This window comes from Sinocyclocheilus grahami, unplaced genomic scaffold (genome assembly GCF_001515645.1).
Source record: "Sinocyclocheilus grahami isolate Dianchi unplaced genomic scaffold, SAMN03320097.WGS_v1.1 scaffold2479.1, whole genome shotgun sequence".
NCBI classification, from domain to species: Eukaryota; Metazoa; Chordata; class Actinopteri; order Cypriniformes; family Cyprinidae; genus Sinocyclocheilus; species Sinocyclocheilus grahami.
In genome coordinates, this window is record NW_015507658.1 from 48,312 (window position 1) to 59,509 (window position 11,198).

The window sequence follows — 11,198 nt, forward strand, 5'->3', positions numbered from 1 at the left end:
GGCTAGAGTGAGCGGCGGCCGGCGGATTCGACGAAGGAGAGGCCGGCAGGCTTGCGGCAACCACATGTGACGACCGCGGGCTGGACTCCGCCTGGACTCCGCTAACTTTTATAAAGAATATCTCTTTGGATTTGAGACTTTAGTCTTTGCAACTTTACAGATCTTCTTTATGCACCAAGAGCTTGTAACACTCCAAAGAGAAAGGAAAATTTGAAATCGCATCATATGACCCCTTTAAGGATATAAGTTAGTATGCTCTAAAATATTGACAAAATTTGTATTTAGAAGATGTAAGCATTGAAAACTTACAGTCTCTCACTTCTGCCAATATGGATCAATGATTTTTACGACATCATTCTGAATTTCAGCTTCTCATCAGATTTTCTGACCAATTAATGTCTCTAGGATCTGAAGCCTCACGCCCCTTACACTATAAGAGACATTAAAGCTGTGACCGAAATCAGTCAATTGGTTCACACATTTATTATGTTATATATGGTAAATGCCACATAGTGCACGATACAGTGGATAGGAAGCAATTTAGACAGTTTAAACATGATTTCCATTGGGGTGAGTGAAGTCTGGTTTCATGTCAGTGTCACGTGCACCTCCATACATATTAGAGAGGACACATGAAAATATACAGGACAAAGAAAGATCAGGGGTCATTGCAGGCTGAACCTGAATCACCTGTATAAGCACATCACTCTTTCAAACTAAGTTACATGTTTAATATAAAACTCAGGGAATATCTAGCATGTATAGCAACAGGTTACTTCTTGGTGTTGATGCATTACAAATACTCACCTTTGACATTCTCCACATCCTGGGAGGCGATAACAAATCCAAAGCCTTCACCTGGCTTTCTCTTCAGCTCCACCTCATACCCCCGCAGCACAGGGGGCTTTTCTTTCTCCTCTGTTTTCACTCTGGGACTGAGTACCGTCCCTCCTTCCTCTGAACTCATCCAATCGCGTGGCTCCAGCGTGAGAGTGACAGGAACAAAATCCAGGAAGCTGGTACTCTGGACCAATGAAGAGCGCACCAGCGCTGGAGAGGACGGGGTTAAAGTGCTGCGCGATAATGGCATGGAGTTTGTAAAAGGGACTTCAGAATCAGAGGCGGAGCGAGGAGGAGGAGGAGTCAGTCGTCGCACAGAATTAGGGGAAATGGAGAAATGTGAGGGGCCTACAAAGAAAGGACCAACAAATTTATATTTGATGAGCAGGGATGAAAAATGGACACAATTACAAATGTTTATTGATGTTTTACAATAAATAAATAAAATACCTATTATTAAGATAAAAAAAATGTATCAATAAAATATGAAATATAAAATAATGCAATGCAACCAAATAAAACAAAACACAAATAAAATGTTACCTTTTTTAATCTCTTGCAGACAAGCATTTTATTGCCTCATTCTAAAATAAAATAAAATAATTTACTAAAATAAAGTAATTTACTGAGAGGCTGTAATTTGTCCACTATATAGGATGTTTGGTGTCATTTGAAGCACTTACAGATCTGGGCCCGTATTCTTAAAAATTCTAAGAGTTCTTTACTAGGATCTTTTCTTTAGATTTAAGAGGAAACACCCACATTTCACATTTCCTCTTAAAATTAAAGAAAAGATCCTAGTAAAGAAAAAAGTAATTCAGAGGTAAAAGGGACTTCAGAATCAGAGGCGGAGCGAGGAGGGGGAGGAGTCAGTCGTCGCACAGAATTAGGGGAAATGGAGAAATGTGAGGGGCCTACAAAGAAAGGACCAACAAATTTATATTTGATGAGCAGGGATGAAAAATGGACACAATTACAAATGTTTATTGATGTTTTACAATAAATAAATAAAATACCTATTATTAAGATAAAAAAAATCGTTCTAAAATAAAATAAAATAATTTACTAAAATAAAGTAATTTACTGAGAGGCTGTAATTTTTCCACTATATAGGATGTTTGGTGTCATTTGAAGCACTTACAGATCTGGGCCCGTATTCTTAAAAATTCTAAGAATTCTTTACTAGGATCTTTTCTTTAGATTTAAGAGGAAACACCCACATTTCACATTTCCTCTTAAAATTAAAGAAAAGATCCTAGTAAAGAAAAAAGTAATTCAGAAAGCATCTTAACCCTTAAAAGAGGTCTTAAGGTCCATAATTAAGGTCCAAATGTGCGGAAGAAATGTGTCGCACAATGGATGACAGTGAGTTAATAAGACATTACACATTAGATCGTGCAGGGATCATGTTTGTGACTGATCTTATTAGAGACACGCTAAAATCTCTGACACAGCGCAGAAATACCATAGGACCAGAAATGGAAGTAATCACTATATTAACTACATTAACATATTTGCCAACAATATATACTGTATATGTATACACACACACACACACACATGTGTATGTGTGTGTGTGTGTGAGTACGGTAAAATAGGAAAAATTATGCCTGTAATTTCGAAGTGAAGGTTTATAATAGACCCTACTCTTTTTTTCCTTCTTGGACAACCAACCAATCACAGTTTTCAAAAGAATGTGTCCTACCTAGCAATGGGGTCAGCACCGCCTCCTCTCTAAGATGAAAGTTTTTGTCTTTTCCTCGCTCAGAGTTGCTCTCAGATTGGTCTTGAATCACTCTTAAGCTAAGACTCCTAAATTAGACATTTTTAAGCCAAATTAGGAGCTATCTGAGAGGATTCTTAGAAGCTTTAAGAATACAGGCCCTGGATTTTTAAGGTAGGATTTTTCTTGTAATCAGTCTCAAATAATTTATATTGATATCCAATATCAGCCAATATTTATTCAAAATATAAATCTGTAAATTGAATCTGTATCGGCCAGCACTTCAATATCTGCGCATATGATGATCATGTTATGGAGCATGATTTGAGAATATCCCAAAATGATCACTTGATTAATGTCACAAAAAATATTTGATTAGTGGCCTAGAAATAGTGCAGGATCTAAAATATTTCTTATACATTTCAAATCATTCTTTCTACATTCTTTAAACAATACATTAACATATTTGCCAACAATATATACTGTATATGTATACACACACACACACACACATGTGTATGTGTGTGTGTGTGTGAGTACGGTAAAATAGGAAAAATTATGCCTGTAATTTCGAAGTGAAGGTTTATAATAGACCCTACTCTTTTTTTCCTTCTTGGACAACCAACCAATCACAGTTTTCAAAAGAATGTGTCCTACCTAGCAATGGGGTCAGCACCGCCTCCTCTCTAAGATGAAAGTTTTTGTCTTTTCCTCGCTCAGAGTTGCTCTCAGATTGGTCCTGAATCACTCTTAAGCTAAGACTCCTAAATTAGAAATTTTTAAGCCAAATTAGGAGCTATCTGAGAGGATTCTTAGAAGCTTTAAGAATACAGGCCCTGGATTTTTAAGGTAGGATTTTTCTTGTAATCAGTCTCAAATAATTTATATTGATATCCAATATCAGCCAATATTTATTCAAAATATAAATCTGTAAATTGAATCTGTATCGGCCAACACTTCAATATCTGCGCATATGATGATCATGTTATGGAGCATGATTTGAGAATATCCCAAAATGATCACTTGATTAATGTCACAAAAAATATTTGATTAGTGGCCTAGAAATAGTGCAGGATCTAAAATATTTCTTATACATTTCAAATCATTCTTTCTACATTCTTTAAACAATTCTAAAGCTTTATGTTTATTTACAGGTATAAATATGGGGAAATCCTTTATTTTTAATAAACATATAACTTACCACCTCTGTAAACCAGCAGAATAACCTCTCCTTTTTTAGTGTGTTCCTGCAAAATCCGCTGGACCTTGAATCAAATTTATAAAATATATAATAATAAAAGTACACAATAACAAAAATCGTAATGTTTAATTGCATTGTCTCCTTCTCTACCTGTGCAAAGCTGAGACTCTGTACATCTGCTCTGTTGATCTTCACAATGGCGTCTCCAGGCTGCAGTCCGATACACTGTCTGTGGTCCCAGACTTTCTTCACGAGGGTCTGTCTTCCTCCGTGACCTCCTGCCGTGACACTGAACCCCATATTGCTTCCCCTCTCACATTTAGCCAAGGCAACAGGGACTAATTCCCCACTTCTAGACATTCCTCCAACTCCACTCCCAATCACAGTGCTCATGGCTCCGGGTGAAGGAATGCTGCTGTTTGGGCTGCCGCTGCTGGCACTGGCTGTGCCGTTGAAGGTGAAGTAAGGCCCGTCAGAATGGGCACTGCTAGGTGAGGTTAGCAGTGAATGCTGGGGTTTACAGAGATGGGAGTAGTGCCTTCCTCCTCCAGGAGAGAAAGAGACAGGGCCTGGACTTACTTGAAGCAGGGGCAATCGAGATATGGGAGGTGGAGTACTTGAGGAAAGATCGCTCTCAGAAGATTTGAAGGAGTGCGGGCGGAGAGGTGGCGGAGTGGACAGGGAGTTGTTGTTGTGGTTACGGATAAATGAAGCCCTTTGAAGATAAAAAGAGAGAGACCATGTGGTCAGCCAAAGCAACTCACAGTAGACACACTGTATCATAATTTTAAATACGAAAGCTGTATTCTGTCCCTCCCCAGTGCTGGGGAGGGACGGAATACAGCTTTCGTATTTAAAATAGAAATTATGAGTAACTGTATTCAGTTACATTTACAACTTAAACATTGGTAATCAGATACAGTTATATTCAAAAAGTATTTAGATTAAACAGCATTGAAACACTCTCATGATGTGTTACATTCCTCTACACAGACGATGGTTTCATCAGGCCCCTGACTGAGCCTGGTTTCTCTCAAGGTTTTTTTCTCCATTTCTGTCACCGATGAAGTTTTGGTTCCTTGCCACTGTCGCCTTTGGCTTGCTTAGTTGGGGATACTTAATTTCTGGCAACATTGTTGACTTGATTGCACAGACACTATTTGAAGAGAACTGAACTGAGCTGGACGATGACATTACTGAATCAACGATGAACCGTCTAGCTGAAAAATTGACTGTTAACTAATGTCCACTTGCATTATTAGCACACGTTTTTCCTATTTAACACTGTAAAGATGCTTTGACACAATCTGTATTGTATAAAGTGCTATACAAAATAAAGGTGACTTGACTTGACTTGACTGTAAGTAGACAGAGGGCGCTGTTGAAAATAAAAGTCATTGAGGACTTATAACATACAGCTTAACAGAAATCCTTTGACCAACAAAACATGAATCCAATAAAAACAATATTTGGTTTGTCTATGTTCTGACAGATACAAATATTGTATTTTCTGCCTCATTCTATGAAAAGAATTTACCCACAATCAGTAAAATAAGTTTTTTATACATTCAGTGGGGTAAATTTTGTTTATTTATGCTAAGTTAAAATGCTATTTCTAGTCCTTACCTGCACCTGCTGGCAGGCACTATTACATTTTAAGATGAAGTTTGTCAAGAAAATTCACTTTAGATCATATCCACTACCATTTAAAAGCTTGGAATAAGTAAAGTTAAATAACACTTTTATTAAACAAGGACGCATTAAATTGATCAAAAGGGACTATGAAGACATTTATAATGTTACAAAGCATTTCTATTTCAAATAAATGCTGTTCTTTTGAACTTGAAATCCATCAATGAATTCTGAAAAAAAATTATGTAAAAATATTAGTCGAACAACTGTTATCAACATTGATAATAATAAGAAATGTTTCTTGAGCACCAAATTAGCATATTCGAATGATTTATTAAATATGATTAAAGTAAAACTCATTCTGGTATGATTTCTGAACAATCATGTGACGCTGAAGACTGGAGTAATGATGCTGAAAATTCAGCTTTGCATCACAGGAATAAATTACACTTTAAAATATATTCAAATAGAAAACAGTATTTCCCCACTCCCCTTTTAAGCAACACTGCCACTTTCTTTTTCACTTGTAAGAAGTAAACTGACTAAATATGTTACAAATGACATTTTACAGGATGTATTCTGTAATCTGTAGTAAAATTAATTTTTTAATGTAACTCTTCCAAGCCTAATTATAGCAGGGACAATCGTATATAAAATCCTTTCACCTCTGTGATCCAATCGCAGACACCACCTCACTGTCGCTCTGGCTAGCCAGTTCCGCACACTGTAACCTCCTGATGCTTCTGGCAGAGCGTGGAGCTCTCAGGAATCCACTCCCATACCCGTTAGAGTACTGGTATGATGATGGCAGTCTTGGAGGAGAAGCAAATGGAGACGAATTACCATTAGCATCCAAACTCAACCTTGATGCCCGTACTCTGAGATTCCTTGAGGATCCCCTCTTAAAATCAGACCACATGGGCCCGTTGTGGTTGAGGTGTGGCTGAGCGTATGGGAGAGGAGCTTGGGCCTGGGGTTGGGTGGTGGTGGGTGGAGGTATATGTAGCGACTGGTCTTGGGATCCCGTTAGCCTAGGATTGGGCATCTTAGGACAGCCGTCAGAGTTATAGAGCATGGGGTAGCCTCTTCGGACAACAACGTCCACAGTATGACCCACTGGGATGGCTTTCAACATTTCCACTACCTCTTTGTGAGAGAAGCCGAGCACACAAGTATCATTGATGTACACCAGAATGTCCGCTGGAAGAGGCAACAGATGAAAAGTGTTACATTGCATTTAATTCATATTATGAAGGTTCAAACACAACTATTAAGTACAAGTACAAGTAAGTCACATAAAACTTACCTTCAATTAATAGATCCTTAACCAGATGAGTGTGAACATAGAAGCCTTTCAGTTCACTCGGCTGGTCTGTAAACTCTGCCACTGCAAAGCAACAAGAAGATGGTTTAAACGGAAACAGGCTATTAGGAAAAATTAACCAAGGGTAAAGAAAAGAGGAAATTACTGAAATTACATAAGAGTAATGGTAAAAGGTGAAGCAAAATATTGCATTTTTCCAGAGACCAGTGAATCTAAATTCTGTCCCGGTAGCTCAACTGGTAGCACATGATGCTAGCACTGCTAATATCATGGGACCAATTCCCAGGGAACACACAAATTGACAAAAATATATACCTTCAATGCACTGTAAGTTGCTTTGTAAGTCTTTAAGTGTCTGCCAAATGCATGAATGTGAAATGTCTGAAGGAAAAGAGAAGTAGAAGCACAGAGAAAGGTAAGCGATATGCATGTCTGAGCACAAACTGTTCAAGCGTTAAACAACAGAATTGCATGCAGCACTGTAAGAATTGGTCAGCAGCACAAAAAATTCAAAACTACCACATAATGCAGGCATGGAATTTTGAAGCTGTAATGACCATCTTGTTATTAAAATCTAAAATATGTACATTCATACCGCCCTCTCCAATTAGCTATGATGTACTGCATCTTATAAACAATTCAGAGCAGAAACATACTATTACATTTTGCAAACATTTGTACGCTTTTCTTATTAAAGAGTACTAAATTGCTAAATTATACTATACCATTATAAATTATACTAAATTAGTATAATACTTACCCCCCTAATTTAGGTATGCAAGATTAATTATTGCCATTTTATTGTTTTTTAATAAAAGTATTAATATGTAAATATATTTTTTATTGATATGTCAACACAATACAGTTTACAAAATAAATGTCTGACATTTGGTCAGCACGTTATTTTTGCTTGTCATGACATATGAATAATATTAAAGAATTAATACTGTACTATAAAAGTTAACGTTATTTCCAGTGTTATTATCTGAATGAGCTTCAGTCTTCATTTTGTGTAATTGCATGGAAAGAACGACCAGTACATTCTTCAAAATCACATTGTAGTCACACAAACATGTTACGCAAGCACGAGTAAACAGATACTTAAGAACATGTCAAAATCTCCATATGTAGATACTTCTAAATTATAAAGAAATATTACTACCTGAATTGATCAATGTAACAAACCAAAAATTTACCAGAAAGGGCCTACCTTACAAACATTTTTCATGGCTTTTTAGAAGGGAAAAATGTTTTGCTCATTGGTGATATTTCATACCTGTTAAACTTCAATGATAATTAAAGGAGTGATTTTTTTTTTTTTTTTACAACATATCATGCACAAAATGTTCTTCCACCTGACAGATATCACTGAAACAGCTGTCATGCTGATCGCACTGTGACAGCCCTATTATATACACTTTATTAACAGCAGAAAAAGGAGTCAGGGAGAGCAACCTCACACTTTTTTTCCCTATCAAATACCCTGTCAAGCAAATAAGATAAAAACAGTGCGTATACTAAATATTTATGGTTATTTACATCTAAACTGTTGCATGACCTAAACCTGAATGGAAACAAGGCAAAAGGGCAACATAAGAATAGAATAGAATAGGATAGAATAGAATAGAATAGAATCTTACATTCAGTCATACAGACATTCTCTCTGCTGTGAGCTGGGCGATTAGGCCAAGAGGATGGCTTTAGATGATGGCTACAGGACAAACACATAACACAAGATGTCAGTGTTGTCAAATAGAAAAATCATTTAAATCACCACTGTAAATGACTGTAGGCAAACAGTTCTACACATTTACACTGAAAATAATTGTTGTTAATATGGCAGGTTTCCAATTATATATATTATGTTGTTCTATAACTGATTGGTTGCAGGTTCTGATGGAAGTCTTTACTTTTAAATTGGAGGAGAACATATTTCCATATTCTACCACTTGGTTGAAACCAAATTATAGAGATGTCAACCAGTACAGGTTGAGTGACATTCCCTCATCCTCAAAAACAAGATCAAAACTGTGCATGGTCAATAAAATAATGGATAAGGTCAAACGGATTTTAAAAATCAGCTGTATATTTAGTGCTCTAAAACTTAGGGACTAAGTCTAGGGACTAACACAGTATAAATCATTCATCTAGACATCATTAATCTTCTTACTCATTGTAATAGGCGTTCCCTGAGTCTCTGTACATCATCTCCCAGTTTTCCGTCCCTGTCACCCGTGCTCCTCTACGGGGTCCAAGCCCATTCTCCAAGGCACTGCCGTCTCCTCCTCTTGAATCTCGTGATTGGCTGGGGGAAGATGTGTGGGCGAGGGCACGGCTCACCCCGGCTGAACCACCTAAAATACCAATGAAGGGAAAACAAGACTTGTGAAATGACTTGGCTTACTGAAACACAAAGACTATTCTGGCTGAAAGCTTCAACTTCAACATTCATTGAATTGTTATTCTAAGTCATTCTCTTTTCTATTTATTTCTAAATGGGTTTATTTTCCCTATTGGACACATGAAAGCAAGAAAGCACAGCTAAATTAAACTATCACTGTGTATTAACATTTTTTTATGTTTCTATTTATAGTTTGTCATTTACATTTTCATTATATCACCCGAGATTGTGTGCGTGTGTGGTCCAGGTAAACCCTATATTGTGGGGACCAAATGTCCACAAGGACAGTAGAACCTGAAATTTTTGAAATTTTTTAAGTTGTTGTGCCCATGATGAAAACAGCTTATAAATTATACTAAATTATGTTTTTTGAAAATGTCAAAATGCAGAATGTTTTCTATGAGGGTTATGTTTAGGTGTAAGGTTAGGGTTAGAGGATATAATATACTGTACAGTTTGTACAGTATAAAAACTATGTCCCCATAAAACATGAAAACCCAATGTGTGTGTGTGTGTGTGTGTGTGTGTGTGTGTGTACATACAGCTGTCATAATAGATTTTAATTCAGTAATTAGAATCATTTCAGTAATTTAAATACATCACAAATGCAATTCATGCATAGTTGCTTGAATACTCGAAGAGTATGTTTTTAATTTCTGGATATTTTTTATTATTTTTTTTTTTTATTCAACATATCAAAATATTAAGGTATGTCCTGAGTTTCACAATGAAGCTTAAAAAAAGACAAAATAATTAAATTCTTAAGGTTTTCTTTTCAAGTAGTTTGGCTAAATCTTTTGCATCATAAATAAATAAGCAATTTTGTCTTAAAATATAAGGTAATTTAAAATGCTTATAGCTCATTTAGATCAGGTTGTGAAATGTCATCTGTTACAAGTCCCAAAAAACTTTAAAGATGATTATGAATTACTACTTAATTTTATTTGTAGAAAAATCCTTTTTAAAAATAACGATGAAGGTAAGGAAAATATTAATTTTAACTCGATGGTTATTAAATACTTAAAAACTGTTTATGAAAATGGTATAAAAACATTGAATCATATGAAACCAACAGAAACAGAAATAATTTCTAAGAACAAACTAAATTTTAAAACTAAAATTTCTGGGAACTCCTATTTGTCACTGACACTTCAAATGTGTTAAGCTGTCATAATTCATGTTTCTACAGACACAAAACATTGTGTTTATCACTATATCAGTCATCACAGGTTCAGAAGTGACTTTTGTATTCTGTACACACACACAATGATGAAGTAGGAGATAATAAAATGTGTTAGTCACTCCCACAACTTTGCAGTATGTGGTGTTTGTTTGTGTATGTTCTCTCACAAATTTAAATCAGCTAAAAAGCAAAACCAAGTTTTCCTCATTCTACAGTCTAAAGGATATCGCTTCAGTCTCAGCTGTGAAATGTACTGTAAGCAGGGTCTGTCTCATAGAGACAGAGCGGTATGTAAACCTCCTCTGTTGGTTCAGTGGCCTCAGTGTCATGCTTTGATCGATGCCTCTGTCATCTGTGCCACTGCCCATGGGGTGAAGACTCCAGGGCCAGACGAAAGTGCACAGACAAACAAAACCCAAGTGAAGTTATGAAAGAGTTGACTGGACAGTTTTGTCGGCTTGTAGTCTAAACTCTGAAATGTCTTCTGACAAACTCTAGGGCTAGATCACTAACATTTTTGTTGCTTCTTAGAATAAGTCGTGAAAATAAAATGAATTTTTTACTGTACCTGAAATGGCAGTTTTAATTTAACTGGAAAACGAAACTGAAAATAGTTTTGGATAATTAAATATACTTTGTAATAATGTCAAATGAAAAGCTTTACTTAGCAGTACATTTGAATAATCTTTTGTCATAGTTTAAAAAAGTACACCAATTTTCATGTGTTGGCTAACATACGAAAGCATCTGTAACAAACTTAATTTTAACTGTAGTGTGTTAATATTACATTTAAAGTTAATATGTTTTAAATGTACTAAATTGCAGCCTCATCGTTACAAATACATGATGTTTCAAGACATTTAAAGGGGTCATATGATGCGATTTCAAGTTTTC

The 11,198-nt window shown here is 36.0% G+C and overlaps 1 pseudogene; it reads right to left on the bottom strand.

Moving 5' to 3' along the window:
* Nucleotides 1–10,672, bottom strand: part of LOC107575140 (membrane-associated guanylate kinase, WW and PDZ domain-containing protein 1-like) — a 30,499-nt pseudogene extending 19,827 nt beyond the window's left edge.
* Between the last annotated feature and the right edge of the window lie 526 nt (nt 10,673–11,198).